This window comes from Myotis brandtii, unplaced genomic scaffold (genome assembly GCF_000412655.1).
Source record: "Myotis brandtii unplaced genomic scaffold, ASM41265v1 scaffold3631, whole genome shotgun sequence".
Taxonomy (NCBI): domain Eukaryota; kingdom Metazoa; phylum Chordata; class Mammalia; order Chiroptera; family Vespertilionidae; genus Myotis; species Myotis brandtii.
The window spans coordinates 12,574-18,404 of record NW_005363943.1 but is presented as its reverse complement, the minus strand read 5'-3'; positions in this window follow the sequence as shown (position 1 = coordinate 18,404).

The following is a 5,831-nucleotide window of genomic DNA, read 5'->3' as shown; positions in this document are numbered from 1 at the left end:
GTCATTCATATGAATTAATGTTTCCAAGATTCCATGATAGAATATATTTCCCTTTTACTAACCTTAAATCACACAATAATACAATTTTGATGCACAACTTGTGTGTTGAATGTTTCTCAAATTGGAAATTTTCTTTTTAGTGGACAAACAAGATCTTTAAATCTTCTATCAGCGATGTCAAGCATAGACACCTATCTGCTAGGAAGATTGTTACAAATTGTTCAAAAATGGTGTGGGGGTGGGGTTTTTTGGCATCATACCACCCAATTTACTCCTAATTCCATGAGAAAAACATAAGGTAAAATGAAGTGTTTCTATGAAAACCATCGATTCACTTATTAAAATTATCAAAAAAAAAAACCCTCTTTCTGGAATATGCAGGGTGTGTAGGGCCAATCAGCAGGTAATATGTAATTAGTAAACATTGAAAGTCTTTCAGTTTTTCCTTTATTACTATTCTATAGTCAACTTTTTCAATATTTCCAAGTAATGAGTAGAATTTCCGTTTAATTTGCTATAGTGTATCAGAACTATGGTTAAGAATTTGTATTCCTGGGACAATTTCTCTAGGTCAAATACTCCTATTATGAAGTAGAGTTTGGTTGTTGTTGCAAAATCAATTCTTAATGGCCTTGCTTGGATGAACTAGTCATGTACCAGCATTAGAGAGAAAAAATAAGATTTTCACATGGTAATCAGCAGAATATGTATGAATTCTCTCCACACATGGTGCACATAAATGTGAGACATCAAAAGATTTTCCCCAGCATATTAATACAATTCCACGTAGTACCATAACTTGAAAGCTTTTTGGAAAAAGTGGTGGTTTTCCAGGTATCATTTGCACACTGATTAGGTTTCAGGTTGTATTCGAATTTGGGTGAAAGAGATTGTTTAATACTCAAAATTGTAAAAATATATTTTTCATTAGCCAGGATAAGGGGGCAATATCAATTAAAGATGAACATTGACAAGTTTCCTTTATTGAACAAAAAGGCTTGTTACAAGCCCAACTGAGTGCTATACTTATATTTAGTAGACTTAAGGAACTAATGGGGAATTCCAGCTTCTGCTTGGGATTTTAAAATCTGGGGGGAAATCATACTCCCATGCTAATGGAAAGAAAATGACACATAATGTACAAAATCACAACTCTTCTTAAACCCACCATAGAACTTAACTTTCAAGGTGGCTCACTAGCCTGAAATCTAAGGGGGAAAAGGCACCTCAAGGGGAGTCAAGACAAGAATGCTGACTCACCTAGGCCAGAGATAGGAAGAGTACAGGGACATCATACAAGTGGATGAGTAGACTTCAGTTAACATTTTAACAAGTTGGTAAGAGCTCAGTGAGGGCTAGCATGTGAGTATGGAACTCTTGAGAGTCACAGATACCAGGGGTCAGTGCAACTTCCTGCAAGTTCTTCGAATGTACTTTCGCTGGTTACTCATGAGAAAGATGGGGGAACTGGGAATTAATAACATTATTTGGCAAGGTTTCAGGATAGAGCATCAATATCTAAAAAAATGTACTTTTATATATCAGACCAACGGAATATAAAATTTCAGGAAAAGACACAATTGATGATAACATCGACTATCTAGGAGTAAATTTAACAGTACATGAGCAAGAATTCTTTTGAGACAACTGTCAAACTTTATTGAGAGAACTTAAATAGTCCAATTTCCAAAATTGGAAGGACAGCATGTATGGTGCATGGCTTCTGCTTGTCTTCATTTACAGGTAAGGTTGCCCTTCACCTATAATGTAAACATAACAGTTGGGAACATCACTTAGCAGAGTTTTATTTACATTATAGATATACAAAGGACACTACAGTTTGGGTTTTATAAGTGGACTAAAACTAGAATTCTAAGGGTGATCCTTTGGCTTACATATACTTAAACCTCTGTAGAGACTTTGGAGGTAGACTTTAAGATATATTGATGATATTTTAAAACATACCACTCTTTCTAGTGGTGTAGGACACAAAGACTTCAGAACAAATTAAATCAAAGGAAGCTATTTAAAGTGAGATTTAAGCCCTAACCGGTTTGGCTCAGTGGATAGAGCGTTGGCCTGCAGACTGAAGGGTCCCAGGTTCGATTCCGGTCAAGGGCATGTACCTTGGTTGCGGGCACATCCCCAGTAGGGGATGTGCAGGAGGCAGCTGATCGATGTTTCTCTCTCATCGATGTTTCTGACTCTCTATCCCTCTCCCTTCCTCTCTGTAAAAAAATCAATAAAATATATTTTAAAAAAAATAAAGTGAGATTTAAGTAGAAAGCAAAAATCCTGTAACTTTAGTAAAAATGCAAGTAAAGTGAACACCTAGCAAACAAAATAAAAATTTTAAAGTATAATTTTAGATGTTTTGACTTGAAATAACACTCTGAGAAAAAAGGATAGGCAAAATAATAATGCCATACTTGGAACTGCTTAGGTAAAGTAAATAGCAAAGCCAGTTCATTTGTTTTCTCTGTATTGTGGGAAAGTGCCAAAATGTTTCTTTGGGCTATTTCAGGCTATATGTGTTTGTTTTAATTAGTATAATAATTTGTCCTCTTTTCCGCTCATACCCCTGGTTTAATTATAATTAATGCAGCTTTATGCAGTTAAAGGTGTTTTGGTTTACAAAACAAATTATAGGGATTCCGAGCAAGATGGCGGCATAGGTAAACAACGGAGACTGCTGCCGCAAACAACCACTTCAAAAATACAACTAAAAGACGGAACGGACATCACCCAGAACCACAGGAAGGCTGGCTGAGGAGAGACTCTTCAACTAGAAGGAAAAATAACAGCACACCGAGGCTCAGAGGAGGCGCAGTGTGGAAAATACTCAGGTGCGGAGGTGCGCGCGCAAAGCGGGCTGGTGGCTGAGAGCGCGGTTGTCGTTTTCGGTCAGGGGGGAGTCTCAGACTCTGAGCTCCAGATACGGGCGAATCGCTGGGGACTCGGACCCAAACGGGAGAAGCGGGAGTGTCTGGCATCAGTTGGAAGGCAGCTTTCCCTCCGAGGTTTGCAGCGGTTCCGGGGGTTCTGAGAAGCAGAGCCTCTGGGAACAGGACTGAGGGCACCATAACGGCTCCCTCCGCCCGCCCTGTTGAGCCCGCCCCGCCCAAGCCCTGCGCAGAGCCATTTGCCGGATCGCCTCAGGCAAAGGCTAGATTAGCACCTCCCCAGAGGACAGAAGTTTTCCGCGGCAGACACAGCTGATTCACACAGCCAGTCGGCCTGGTGGTCAAATCCCTCTAGTATTAACTACAACAATCAAGGCTCAACTAGAACAAGACTGCGCACAAAGACCACTAGGGGGTGCACCAAGAAAGCATAAAAAATGCGGAGACAAAAAAACATGACAGAAATGGAGGATATAGAGCTAAAAATCGCAATTTTGAGGGCTTGCAAAAATGTGCTAGAAGCTGTCAATAAACTTGAGGAGAGAGTCACGAAAACTAATGAGACCCTCGATGCTATGATAAAGAACCAACTAGAAATTAAGCATACACGGACTGAAATAAAGAATATTATACAGACACCCAATAGCAGACCAGAGGAGCGCAAGAATCAAGTCAAAGATTTGAAATGCGAAGAAGCAAAAAACACCCAACCGGAAAAGCAAAATGAAAAAAGAATCCGAAAATACGAAGATAGTGTAAGGAGCCTCTGGGACAGCTTCAAGCGTACCAACATCAGAATAATAGGGGTGCCAGAAGATGAGAGACAGCAAGATATTGAAAACCTATTTGAAGAAATAATGGCAGAAAACTTCCCCCACCTGGTGAAAGAAATGGACTTACAGGTCCAAGAAGCGCAGAGAACCCCAAACAAAAGGAATCCAAAGAGGACCACACCAAGACACATCATAATTAAAATGCCAAGAGCAAAAGACAAAGAGAGAATCTTAAAAGCAGCAAGAGAAAGAGACTCAATTACCTACAAGGGAATACCCATACGACTGTCAGCTGATTTCTCAACAGAAACTTTGCAGGCCAGAAGGGAATGGCAAGAAATATTCAAAGTGATGAATACCAAGAACCTACAACCAAGATTACTTTATCCAGCAAAGCTATCATTCAGAATTGAAGGTCAGATAAAGAGCTTCACAGATAAGGAAAAGCTAAAGGAGTTCATCACCACTAAACCAGTATTATACGAAATGCTGAAAGGTATCCTTTAAGAAGAGGAAGAAGAAAAAGGTAAAGATACAAATTGTGAACAACAAACATGCATCTATCAACAAGTGAATCTAAGAACCAAGTGAATAAATAATCTGATGTACAGAATGAACTGGTGATTATAATGAATCAGGGACATAGAAAGGGAATGGACTGACTATTCTTGGGGGGGAAAGGGGAATGGGAGATGCGGGAAGAAACTGGACAAAAATCGTGCACCTAGGGATGAGGACTTGTGCACCTATGGGTGAGGACAGTGGGTGGGGAGTGAGGGCAGAGGGTGGGGCGGGAACTGGGAGGAGGGGAGTTGGGGGGGGGAAAGAGGAACAAATGTAATCTGAACAATAAAGATTTAATAAAAAAAAAGAAAAAAAACAAATTATATGGCCACATTAGTTTTAAGCCATATCATTATGGGGACAACAAAATATGAAGGAAAATACTACCATTTTTTTGAGATCTGGCAAGAAGAGGGCACGAGGGAGAGGCAGAGAGACAACACACATAAGGAAGGGAATGATCTCACGTGCAGATCATTATTTGCTTCTAAAAGATATGTGCTTTTGAGGGGTAACTTGGACAAATTTTAAAAGTCCACCCATAGTATGCTTGATGTTTAGATATGCAGTCACTCCTGTGGTATGTTCAATAATTCTTGTTTTCCTAGCAAATTTCATCCATATTTTAAAATGTCTGTTTAGAGTTCAAGAATGTATTCATTTTTAATATATAATATACCTAACATGTGAGCATCTTGTACACATGAATGTATTTTAGCTATATTCAATTGTTTTGTGAACATATTCTGAAAACAATATTTTAATGTAAATATTCTGATGGAATGAATCAGAAATGTAGAGTGAACACAAATAGGAGATAATGCAGGATAATTTTTCCCCTAAACTCAAGTGCCTCCTTTAAATTCAGTAGCTGTGTAATTAAAAGTAAGCACTTTGGAAAACACAAGTGTAAGAAATACTTACGTTGATTATTCAGAAAATACATCACCTATATAAACTTTGAACTTCAAATCTTATCAGTTGGGGTTTCAAGGACAAAAACTGGAGATATATGACCTCTGACATGATTAGAGGTGATCATATTTTTTTATTGAAACAATAGCTCATTAAGACTGATGGTAGAGACAGGGAGTGTGATTAGCATATTATCTTACTCATCCCCACCTTGAATATCACTATGTGTATTGGTCCCTACTCGATCAAATGCAGAAACTAGAAACTAGACTGTCTCTGCCATTTTATTATTCAGTCAGTTGAGGCTTCATTTGGGGGAGAATTTAAAATAAAATTATAATTTAGAATCAGAAGAATGAAAAAAAATTGACAGAATCTAAGACAGGATCTAGGTCTCCATATGCAAAAACAAACATCAAGTGGAGCATTCACTTTCTTAGAAGCCATGAAACTTCATCTCAGATGTTATAATTTGACTCTGGCTAGTGTTTGATGATTTATGATAAAAACTCATGAGAAGCAGATTATCATTGTATCCTATGCATTGTATTCAACAGAACCAGAGAATGCAAAAATACAAATTGAAATTTATTCTTAAATACCTGATTTCAACTTTATTTTTTATAATAGCAAACTAGGGGTTAGAAAGAGATTGTACAGAGTCAAACAAATTATG